The sequence below is a fragment of the Brachyhypopomus gauderio genome, unplaced genomic scaffold, assembly GCF_052324685.1.
Source record: "Brachyhypopomus gauderio isolate BG-103 unplaced genomic scaffold, BGAUD_0.2 sc131, whole genome shotgun sequence".
NCBI lineage: Eukaryota > Metazoa > Chordata > Actinopteri > Gymnotiformes > Hypopomidae > Brachyhypopomus > Brachyhypopomus gauderio.
Genome location: NW_027506952.1, coordinates 176,491 through 189,691, shown reverse-complemented (window position 1 = coordinate 189,691; position 13,201 = coordinate 176,491). Strand labels below are relative to the sequence as shown.

The 13,201-nt window shown below is 43.8% G+C and overlaps 1 long non-coding RNA gene across 1 annotated transcript; it reads right to left on the bottom strand.

The window, feature by feature from the left end:
• Nucleotides 1-3,402: 3,402 nt before the first annotated feature.
• Nucleotides 3,403-9,815, bottom strand: LOC143499254 (uncharacterized). Its single transcript, XR_013126058.1, has 4 exons — nucleotides 9,677-9,815; nucleotides 8,894-8,988; nucleotides 7,586-7,666; nucleotides 3,403-3,639 (listed from the first exon to the last, which is right to left on the bottom strand). It is a non-coding gene; the product is annotated as an uncharacterized LOC143499254 (long non-coding RNA).
• Between the last annotated feature and the right edge of the window lie 3,386 nt (nucleotides 9,816-13,201).

The following is a 13,201-nucleotide window of genomic DNA, read 5'->3' as shown; positions in this document are numbered from 1 at the left end:
AGAATGGAGTACATACCTGTGTGGTGGGACAGACTGGATGCCTGTCTGGCGGGACCGACTCGAAGCATGGCTGCGCAGCCCCCAGGACAGACTAGATATCTGTCAAGCGGGACAAACTGGAATCCTGTCTGCCGGGACAGACTGGAAACCTGGCTGCACAGCCCCTGGAAAAGAATGGAGTACATACCTGTGTGGTGGGACAGACTGGATGCCTGTCTGGCGGGACCGACTGGAAGCATGGCTGCGCAGCCCCCAGGACAGACTAGATATCTGTCAGGCGGGACAAACTGGAATCCTGTCTGCCGGGACAGACTGGAAACCTGGCTGCACAGCCCCTGGAAAAGAATGGAGTACATACCTGTGTGGTGGGACAGACTGGATGCCTGTCTGGCGGGACAGACTGGAAGCATGGCTGCGCAGCCCCCAGGACAGACTAGATATCTGTCAGGCGGGACAAACTGGAATCCTGTCTGCCGGGACAGACTGGAAACCTGGCTGCACAGCCCCTGGAAAAGAATGGAGTACATACCTGTGTGGTGGGACAGACTGGATGCCTGTCTGGCGGGACAGACTGGAAGCATGGCTGCACAGCCCCTGGAAAAGAATGGAGTACATACCTGTGTGGTGGGACAGACTGGATGCCTGTCTGGCGGGACAGACTGGAAGCATGGCTGCGCAGCCCCCCAGGACAGACTAGATATCTGTCAGGCGGGACAAACTGGAATCCTGTCTGCCGGGACAGACTGGAAACCTGGCTGCACAGCCCCTGGAAAAGAATGGAGTACATACCTGTGTGGTGGGACAGACTGGATGCCTGTCTGGCGGGACAGACTGGAAGCATGGCTGCGCAGCCCCCAGGACAGACTAGATATCTGTCAGGCGGGACAAACTGGAATCCTGTCTGCCGGGACAGACTGGAAACCTGGCTGCACAGCCCCTGGAAAAGAATGGAGTACATACCTGTGTGGTGGGACAGACTGGATGCCTGTCTGGCGGGACAGACTGGAAGCATGGCTGCGCAGCCCCCAGGACAGACTAGATATCTGTCAGGCGGGACAAACTGGAATCCTGTCTGCCGGGACAGACTGGAAACCTGGCTGCACAGCCCCTGGAAAAGAATGGAGTACATACCTGTGTGGTGGGACAGACTGGATGCCTGTCTGGCGGGACAGACTGGAAGCATGGCTGCGCAGCCCCCAGGACAGACTAGATATCTGTCAGGCGGGACAAACTGGAATCCTGTCTGCCGGGACAGACTGGAAACCTGGCTGCACAGCCCCTGGAAAAGAATGGAGTACATACCTGTGTGGTGGGACAGACTGGATGCCTGTCTGGCGGGACAGACTGGAAGCATGGCTGCGCAGCCCCCAGGACAGACTAGATATCTGTCAGGCGGGACAAACTGGAATCCTGTCTGCCGGGACAGACTGGAAACCTGGCTGCACAGCCCCTGGAAAAGAATGGAGTACATACCTGTGTGGTGGGACAGACTGGATGCCTGTCTGGCGGGACAGACTGGAACAAAATGTACTTACCAGGAAGGGTAGAAAGCTGCAACAACATTCCCCCACAGGGCAGAGGCAGGCTGAGAAAGACCTGGATTCCACCTGCCCACGGCTCCGAAACCCCAAGGCGCGCCCCCTCTGGAGGGGAGCAGTAACCACAGGGGAGCAGCCGGGAGAGGACCGGGCACGACTTGCCCCCAACCCAGAACTGGCTGTCCTCACACATACACTCAATATATATACATATATACACCCAACCCCTTATATACACCCTTATCATGTATGCACCTACACACATCCATATTGTTACGGCTGTGCTCTGTGTGTGTTTGCTGTCTTGTTGTTGTGTCTGCCTGTTTGTTCCTCCATGTCCCTAGGTGGTGCTGTCCTGGAGGTAACACCCTGCCATCCAGGAAGTCCATCCAGGAAGTCCCCAGAAGGGCGTGGCAAGAGGCCAGAAGAGTAGAGCGAGAGGAAGGGGGAGCAGGGCTCTTTGTGTTTGTTGACTGGTTGTATCCAGGTTGTGTTACTGTTGTTACTGTGTTACACCCACACACTGAGTGTTCTGTGTGAGTGGCTCAGGGTTGAACTGTGTGTCCTGATTTAGTGTATGTTGCCAGAAGGGGGTAAGTGCCATTTTCTTTGTATGTATGTCTGTTTCCTCCTGTTTTTTTGTGTGGGTTAGGGGGGGGTTAGTGTAGTTGACTGTTCTTTGGTTGTTTTGTACTTATTTTGTAGTTGTAGCTAGTTTTGGTGTCTGGACTTAGAGTGGGGTTTACTTTGGTTTGTTTGTTGTTTTGGCCTGGCTTACCCCTGGAGAGATGGCTTGGTGTACTTATGTGTTATCCTTGTATATTATATGTGAATGTAAATACACGATTGACTAAAAACCCTTGTGTGTTGGTTCATGTTCTGTTGGAACATTAACTCCTGGTCCGGTTACCTTTGGGGGGGAAACATAACAATTGGGGGCTCGTCCTAAGCCGTTGGTGTGTGGGTCTCTGTCTTCCTTCTTTTTTTTTTGGTGTGGGCAGGTGTGGTGTGTTTTGTCGTGTTTGGTTTGCATTTCCTTTGTTTTAAGATGGAGTTTGATTTGGAGCAGTTTGTGTTGTCTCCATCTGTTGAAGCTCTAGCGCGGTGTAGAAAGGCTGACCTTATGTCAGTGGCTGAGTTTTTTACAATGTTTCAGTGGCACGTTCTGCCAGAAAGGCAGAGATCAGAGAGACCATACTTGAGAGGCTGCGTGAGGACCGGAGGTTGCCTGTGTCCCCTGATACAAGGATTCCTGCTGTGGCCCAGGTTGCGGGGTTACATGGGTTGGAGAGGGCTAGTGTTGCTGTAGGGGGTGGTGGTTTACTGTCTGCTGAGGTTACAGGGCGTTCACCAGACACTTCCCCAGGCATGGATGTAGTTGATTCTCCACCAGCAGCTGGTTCTCTCAGTGACATTGATTTGAACATGGCTGTAAGGCTGAAGGAGTTGGACCTCGCTATTAAGCAGGAGGAACGGCAGACGCAGTTGTTGCGTGTCCGGGCTCTTGAGTTAGAGGCCAGCAGGAGTGCTTCTTCCAGACAACCTGCCTTGCGCTCTTCTGAGTTTGATGTAAGCAAAAACGTTTCTCTTGTGCCCCCTTTCAGGGAATCAGAGGTTGATTCCTATTTTACCGCTTTTGAGCGTGTAGCAGCCACTCTGCACTGGCCCAAAGACATGTGGTCTTTACTGCTACAATGCAAACTGGTGGGTAAGGCGCAGGAAGTATGCTCTTCCTTAACTATTGAGCAGAGCCTGGATTATGACAGAGTCAAAGCAGCTGTACTACGAGCGTACGAGTTGGTGCCTGAGGCTTATAGGCAACGTTTTCGGACTCACCAGAGATCTGCAGACCAAAGGTTTGTTGAGTTTGCTCGTGAGAAAACAGTTTTATTTGAGAAGTGGTGTTCTGCCTCAAAAACAACTAGCTTTCAACAGTTAAAAGAGCTAGTCCTGCTAGAAGATTTTAAACATTCTGTGCCTGAGATGGTGGTAGTACATCTGAATGAACAAAAGGTTGCCACCCTTTCAGAGGCGGCGGTGCTGACGGATGAGTATGTCTTGACCCATAGGACAGTGTTTCCTGTGAAGGCTTCATGTTTGCCTACAGGCAGCATGAGAGGTGAAAGGGACAAAACAGGTCAAGGTGGTTATATGCGTGCTGCTCGCGTATTTGAGAGGTCCCCTAAAAGAGAAAAATCTGTAGCACAACACATACACAACACATACATATACACACGCACACACCCAAACTCACCCTCATATATAGACCCTCACACATATACACCTACACGCACATGTACATCCACCCCAACATACATTGCCACACACATTCACAAACACCTATATACCCTCTTATGGACATATATACACCCACAAACGATTACATTGTGAAGGGTCATCTCTGGGGTCATCTAGGATTATGGGTAAACATCCTGGCAGGAACACCATGTTTAGCCCTAGCAGGAGGGCGTGGATGCAGCCGGCGCCATACCGGCTCCCCTGCAGGCAGGGAGTGGAACTGATTAACCCCCTTGGTATTTTTTTAGCCGCCTCCCTTACCCTCTCAGAAAAAATAAATTAAAAATGAGAAGAGGAACTCAGAACTGTTCCTGCAGCATTATGGGCACAAGGTAAGAGCGATGTTGGGGCTCATACAGGGGGTGTGAGCCCATACCCATCACCCCAAAATCTCATTATAGGCCCAAGCAACATCAATACCCTTTAAAGCCTGAGGCGCTTGAGGGCATTAGACCAGTTTTCCAATCACTTAGGCAAGCTGGAGTGATCGTACCGGTCCTGACTCACCCGTGCACACTCCAATGTTTCCAGTTAAGAAACCAGGGTGGGAAGAATGGCGGTTTGTGCAGGATCTGCAGGCTATCAATGTGGCAGTTCACGCTAGAGCCCCAGAAGTGCCAAATCCTCACACTATTCTTTCCCAGATTCCCCCAGATAGCCAGTGGTTCAGTGTAGTGGACCTAGCAAATGCACTTTTCAGTGCATCCAGATAGCCAGTACTGGTTGGCATTTTCCTTCGAAGGAAAAAACATACACATTTACTCACAAGCCTATTGTGAGTCACCCACCATTTACAATGCACCGCTGCGAGACAGTCTGGCCTCTCTGAAACTTCCAGAGGGCATTGCACTGTTGCACTACGTAGATGCACTTCCTGGGTCATGACGTAGTATGTATTGAAATTCTAACACAACAAACAGAGATAAAAATAACATTTGTTAAAGAGAATAAGCCTTTTTAAACAAATGAGTCTTAAGAACAGTTTTGAATTCTGAAATAAAATGCAGTGTTCATATGTGTGTGGGGAGTGTTGACGTTAAAGGACAAGTGTTTTGACTCAAGCCCACAGTGACAGACAGAGGCCAGTAGCCTACTTCTCAGGAAAACTAGACCCCGGGGCAGCCGGGCTGCAGCGATAGCAGCTGCAGAAAAGGCACTGGTAGCATTCAGAGATATAGTGAGGTACGCTCAACTCACACTTCGGGTCAAACATGATGTTTCTCGAATTTTACAGGACCAGAAAAAAAGCACATTTATCCACACCGAGGTTTTGGAAACAATATCACTCCTGCCACATTATTCTGCCCAAGCAGCTGAGCTCACCGTTCCTTACCAGCTCAAAGTCAAAGATAAACCACCAACTAATCTCACAACTGTTGAAGGCCGTGCTACTGCCGTCACTAATTGCAATCTTCAAATGTGCTGCACACACCAGAACAGGCGACACGGTAGCAAAAGGCAATGCCTTCACAGACGCCACAGCCCAACACACAGCTTCACAGGCTCCACACACACAAATGGTGCTAATGGATCACAGTAACAGAGAAGACACACCCTTAACAACCGGAGCAATACAAACACAAGCCACAATGTAAGAAAAACAGAGATGGGCAAAAGGAAGGTGCAAAATAGTGGGGGGAGTTTGGATACACACAGACAGGTAAGCCGTGTCTCCCTACAGCCTACATGAGAGGACTGATTGAAATTGCTCATGGGAGGAGTCACAATTAGCAAAGGGGGGATAGTGGCATGCACTAGTATATACATATATACTAAGAATAACCACACTCACCCAAAATTTTGATGTCTGGTTTGTGCACAAAACACACCACAGGGGAATAACAGAACTAAACATGCACCCAACAATGGCAAATTGATTTTGTTGAACTAACACCTGCTGAAGGAAAGAAATACATTCTTGTATGTGTGTGTGTGTGTGTGTGTGTGTGTGTGTGTGTATGTTTAGCACAGGGACGGAGGCCTTCCGCACCTCAAAGCAAAATTCAGATACGACCAAGTACGTACATGAAGGGATAAAGGAGCTAACCAAGTACCTGGGAATAGACATGAGAAAACACTGCAGCTACCATCCTGCTAGCGCAGGAGCAGTGGAAAGAGCCAATGGCACAATTAAGGGGGGGGCTCTCTAAATTAACTCAGGAAACAGGATTGAATTGGGTGAAATGTCTGCCTCTGGTTTTGTGGCAGAGCCGCACTAGGCCCCAAGCTCACACAAGCTTATCAGCCTTTGAGATTGTGTTTGGAAGGTCTCCAAACACAGGGTTGGGCCACCCGACTGGGACACACACTTGATAAATGAACCACTGCTGCAGTATTGTGTGATTCTGCACAAGTCTCTTTCTGCTGTGCTGCCTGAGGTGTCAGAATTCACTGCACGAGTTCCAGCCGGGAGACTGGGTGCTGATCAGAGACTTCCGCAGACAAAGGTGGAACCAACCCAGGTGGCTGGGACCCTTCCAAGTGCTGCTAACAACCAACACAGCTGTGAAGACCAGCGGCCGAGCCACGTGGACACACCAGAGAGCAGAGAGCAGCCGGTCTGGACATCCACATTCACCTTAACACATTCACCCATACACACCCACACACATATACACCCACACACATTAATCCCATATATACACCCACACACATTAATCCCATATATACATCTCCACACACATTCATCCCATATATACATCTCCACACACATCCATCCCATATATACATCTCCACACACATATACACCCATACACCTTTATCCCATATGCACAACACACCCATGTAGGCACCCGCAACCATACCAATTGCACAATAATCGAACAACAACAGACATCAACAGGGTTGAAGATGTGCTGGTCTGAGTCTGGAACCCAGCACCCCCGGCCCACACCAGATACCCGCACTACCCAGGCACCGCTTAATATTAGAGCTAATGTAAGGTAGGTCTGAGAGTTTTATTTTCCCACAGAATGCTTGTTATAGGTCCAACCATGGGCTGTCTATTAAGTCGTATTTGATCCATTTTAAAATGTACTGTAATCTATTGGCTAAGAAATAATGATAAAAATTTGGTAGTTCTAAGCCACCATTGAGTTTTGGCTTTTGCAAAGTTTTCAGACTTATTCTTGATGGCTTGTTTTTCCATAGAAATTTTGAGATGTTTGACTCTAAGGACTTAAACTAAGCAACAGAGGGTTTATTTGGGATTAGTGAGAATAAATAGTTAATTTTTGGTAGAACCATCATGGGACATAAATCTACCGAACCTGACAGACACACAACCAAACCGATGTACCAGAGATACATCAACATGACTAAGAGGATACACATTCCAAAACACTGATAGTACAAGACACCAAACCAAACTCAGCAAACAAAACAAACCAAGGACAAAAGCACATAATCTTTGGTGGCAGGGGATTGAGAAAGGCTGGAAACGATTGGTAAGTACGAATCAACAACCAAGGACAAAGAAAATACACTATACCCAACCAGACAGAATCGCTTAAGTTTAGACACTTAAGCGAAGTGAAGAAGAAGTGAGACTTGAGCATGGATAACAGACAGAATGACTCATGCCAGGAGATCCAACATCAGGGACAATAACCAAACTTAATTATTAGAGAAACTGGAAACAGCTGAATGGCTTCAGTGGGTGAGCGGGGCTACCACTACACAAAGGTGAAACTGAAAGGTAAGAATTACAGAGGGAACGGGTGATGAAGACGTAACACTTTGGAGCCTACCTTCATGCATCTCCACCATTTTCTCTTCTTTTTCTCCTTCTTTACTTCCACCTCATTCTCCACACCCACTTTGTTATTTTTCTGTAGAACAGCATTCATTGGTTTGTCAGTTCATTAATATGTGAAATATTATCTCAGTACACTATAAAAGCCATGTAATCTTAAATGGAAAAAATATATATTAATGCTATTTTTTCAATCATCTAGTTGCTAATTAGTGAAACACGCACAATCAACCCAGTACTGGTTACTCCCTTTTAGACTATACTTTTGTAAGAGCAATAATGGCATGATGTAACCTGTTCTAAATGTTCAGAAATGTATAGAGCAGGCATGTCAAACATACGGCCCGCAGGCTGGACCCGGCCCGTTGGATGATTTAATACGGCCCGGCATAAATTTCTGAGTATGTCAAAAAATGAAGCGAGTCTCTAGCTCATTTCTATCAAAAGTTGTGATTTCTAAAAAATGAATACAAATCAAATGCTCTCTCCGGTCACTAGAGGGCAGTAAATGACAGCATGCAGCACTGACACGAGTTAAAGCTTCAGTCACAGGATGCGATTCCGCTACGAAGGATAAATTTGGGTCCGTGGAATTGAATACGTTTTATCAATATCTCGCCAGGTTACCCCAAATTAACAGACATGGCTGCATAAGTTCTATCCATGTTTGGGACTACTTATCTTTGTGAACAGGTGTTCTCTGTCAAGGTTAACAAATAAACACTTGAATGACATTGTTAAATGTGCTGCTACTCAGGGTTTGACACCTAATATCGATACACTTGTGAAGGCAAAAAGATGCCAAGTTACATGACACGAAATTTGTTTGCACTCATGAATACAGATCATTAAAAATAAGATTCATCTGGTTTCATATTAAAGATAATTAATATTGTGCAGTATGTTCTCAGCTACAGCCTAGTCTGATCTGATGTAGTCTAATCTTATTACCCATGCACTGCTATAACTTTTATTTTGTATTTCTTTTTTTATTTATTTCAAAGCAGTATGACAATTAAGGCAAAAATATTTTTTTCATAGCTCCCACTTGAGTTTGTTAATGTGGTGAGTTGCTTCAGGTATAAAACTGCATTCACTCAACTGTTAAACCAGTTGTTAACACGTTCACCGTCAAACATGAAAATCTTTTTTTGTTCATTGTTTGTGAATAAATGTGTTGTGCTTTTCATCCATGATTATAATATGTAGGGTAGGCTAAAAATGTAGGCTGAATGATAAAGCATAGTACTGAAAAATAAAGCTAAATATTTGGAGTTGATTTGTAGTTACTGATCCGGCTCACCTGAGAACAGAAGGTCTGGATCCGGCCCCACAGCCAAACTGAGCTGGACATGCCTGGTGTAGAGTGCCTTGTAGCCTCTAGGGGGAGTTAGAGTGCTGTTGAAGTGGGAGGAGAGAGAGAAAGTTGGACAGAGTGTGAGCGGGAGAGTGAGGACACCCGGACTAGCCGTAACCACCACTACTAGCCTCCCAGTTGTTCTTCATTAAAAGTGATATATATTGAAATCCATTCTTCAGTCCCCCTGTTATATTTAAATACTTATCTCGCTACCGCAACCGCCAGCTGGATTAACCCACGGCCCGAGAACTGGTAAGAGTGCTGGTTCCGTAATGCCCGGTTCACACTACACGATTTTAAGCTGGTTTTTCAGTCGCCGACTGTTTTTTGTAGATCGCCGACAGAAACTGTGGTCGGAGGCAAATCTGCGATCACTCGTCGCTCGCTCAGTCGTGTAGTGTGAACTGCTGAAAGACGCTCGCCGAGTGGTCGCAGACGACCGGCAGATATCTAGCATGTTTAATATCTAGCATGTTTAATATGTATCATGTTTAATATCTAGCATGTTTAATATCTAGCATGTTTAATATCTAGCATGTTTAATATCTAGCATGTTTAATATGTAGCCCAACAACTAAAGACTCGCGATTACAGCACAACCAGTCGTGTAGCGCGAACGGCACAAAAACCTGACGACTGAAAAGTCGTGTAGTGTGAACCGGGCTTAAAAGTACGTTTTACACTTTTAAATATTGGTCCCTAAAGTATTTAAAAGACTATAAATACCTTCATAGGTGTGCAAACACAACCCATTCTGTTCAAGAGATGGTCAAATCTGCGCTCTTTCCGAATAGATAATTAATATAAATCTCTTGGCGTCGAGTTGACATGAATGTGATATTGAATATGATATGATATGAATTTGAATGTGATATTGGCGACACATGAATGTTTTGTGGTTGCTATGGTTATCGCGGCACTGGTTCCATAAGGTCATACGTCATGTTATGACGTTATTTCGAGTGTCGCGCGCTCTTAAGCGTTACGTGTGCGGCTGTAAGCGGCTGGTATAATTACAGCTGTTTATTAATGTATAACTCACAAATCGATCAGAATTTATTAAGATCAGAGTTGTAGCCAGTCAGTTTTAGCAAACGTCTATATTGCTCTGTTGAATAGCCAATAATGAATTGGCATTAAAGCTCAACTGACTTAAAATAAATGACAATTACTATACTATATAATATTTGTTGTATTTGAACAATTTCTGTTTCCGCGTTTGAATTCGTGTAAGCTAAGAAATTATATGACACAGTTAGCTTGATGCTAATGTTATATAAGAAATCCCATAGGATTGCTAGCGGAAATTATCATTATGATTTATTTCATTATGATTTATTTACTTTAAAAAAACATCATGTACAGCATACTTTCTCATGTAGAAGCATCAAAAGCATTGATAAATGTTTGTGATCTAAACAACAGGCTAGAGCTACTCATTCTATATTGTGTTATGGACATATGAAATTATTATATGGCACAATTAGCTTGATGCTAATGTTATATTGGAAATCCCATAGAATTGCTAGCGGAAATTAGCATGATCGCGTTGCGTCGAAGCACTGATAAATGATTGTGATCTGAACAGCAGGCTGGAAAAGGACAGGGAAAGACAGGGAAAAACTAATTAATGTGCTGCTAAACAACTTTATTGTGATCAAATATCCAGAAAAACAAACAAATATTAAGACAGAATGAAATAATGAGTAGTTGAATTATGAATGTCTATTCCGGGTTTCTTGAGTTATGAATGTAAATGTGTGGTGCTATTGAAGTGCATACACAAGAAAATCAGGGACGCTTCATACATAACGCCGATACCATGCTTCTATCATGACTCTGAAGAACACACCCACAGCAGCTCATACTAACTGAACATACCCCTAACTGAAAATATCTATCTATCTATCTATCTATCTATCTATCTATCTATCTATCTATCTATCTATCTATGTGTTAGAAGCATTTGATAGAAGCATTTGTGTTTCTGCTTCTATCATGACTGAAGAACACACCCACAGCTCATACTAACTGAACATACCCCTAACTGAAAAGAAAAATATCTATCTATCTATCTATCTATCTATCTATCTATCTATCTATCTATCTATCTATCTATCTATCTATCTATCTATCTATCTATCTATCTATCTATCTTTGTGTTAGAAGCATTTGATAGAAGCATTTGTGTTTCTGCTTCTATCATGACTGAAGAACACACCCACAGCTCATACTAACTGAACATACCCCTAACTTAAAAGAAAAATGTATGTATGTATGTATGTATGTATGTATGTATCTATGTATCTATCTATCTATCTATCTATCTATCTATCTATCTATCTATCTATCTATCTATCTATCTATCTATCTATCTATCTATCTATCTATCTACCTACCTACCTACCTACCTACCTACCTACCTACCTACAGTGGGGAAAATAAGTATTTAGTCAGTCACCAATTGTGCAAGTTCTCCCACTTAAAAAGATGAGAGAGGCCGGTAATTGACATCATAGGTAGACCTCAACTATGAGAGACAAAATGTGAAAAAAAAATTGAGAAAATCATTTTGTCTGACTTTTAAAGAATTTATTTGCAAATAATGGTGGAAAATAAGTATTTGGTCAATAACAAAAGTTTATCTCTTTGTTGTATATCCTCTGTTGGCAATGACAGAGGTCAAACGTTTTCTGTAAGTCTTCACAAGGTTGGCACACACTGTTGCTGGTATGTTGGCCAATTCCTCCATGCAGATCTCCTCTAGAGCAGTGATGTTTTGGTGACTGACTAAATACTTATTTTCCCCACTGTATGACTACAGTTATGCGTAGGACCCACCACATTCTGAGTGTTACCCATTGAATCAAGAATTGCTTGAAAGTTTATGCTAAAAGAGTCATGTAGATTTTCAAAATGGATGTTAAAATCACCAACTATAATCACTTTATCGGCTGATAGCACTACATGAGACAGGAAGTCTGAAAACTCCTGCAAGAACTCAGAATATGAACCAGGGGGGCGGTAAATAGTAATTAACGACTGTGATGCTTTGTTGGTTGATACATTTGATACAGTGAGGATGAGATGTTCAAAACAATTAAAATTGAAGCCGAATTGAGAAATGCCTACATCAGTCATATATTGTGGCGATACCACCTCCTCGACCATTTGGTCGGGGGTTATGAACATATCTATAACCAGAGGGAGAAGCTTCATTTAGGGCCATAAAGTCGTCTGGTCGGGCCCAGGTTTCCGTCAAGCAAAGCATGCATAGATTATGATCGGTAATCATTTCATTAACAAGCAATGCTTTAGATGACAGGGATCTAATATTTAGCAGTCCTAGTTTCAGGATTAAACTACTCTCTGGGGGAGTGTAGTTGAATTTATCCTTGATTAAATTTTGTCTACTAACTTTGCGAAAAGTATTTTTGGTACTCGAGGAATAGACACAGTTTCAATCTGGTGTGACCTAGGTGACATCTCTTTGCAGCTCGCAGACGGTTTAGCCTGTGTGATCGTTTGTCAGATGTTACAAACCCCTCAAGCACTGTCTGGGGGGTGGGGGGGTAAGAGGAGTATGTAACAAGTGGAGATGGCAATCAGGTGGAATGGATGAATGAGAGACTGAGATGATGTGGGAAAGAAGACCACAACAAAATTCCTAGGGTCAATATGTTTACTGTGGGATATGGAATATATATATATATATATATATATATATATATATATATATATATATATATATATATATATACACTGATGGCTAAGTTACCTTGAGAAAGTAATCCGATTACTGATTACTCCTTTTAAAAGTAACTTAGTTACGTTACATATTACTTGATTTTAAAAGTAACTACGTTAGATTACAAGTTACTTTAGTAGTTACATTCAGCAGCAAAATAAATTTTTCCAATACTCACTTTATTGGAAGTGCATTTTTAACAGTAACAATGTATTGAAGCAGGTTCGGTAACCGAGGCAGAAACTGCTTAATCCAAAAATCCCGAGGAGGGAAACTTTAATGATAACCCACCCGTGTCACTTAAAGGGCAAGACTTGCCGTGAGGAGTAGTAGTCGCTACAGTATCTCCAGACATTACGTTTGTGTAGCTGCGCGGTATTATTTGTAAATTTATTTGTAAACGTAATACAAGCGAACTGGGGTGGGTTTCCCGAAACGTTCGTAGCGCCAAGTACTTCGTAACCTCGTATGAAACGTACGAGGTTAAGAAGTACTTAGCGCTA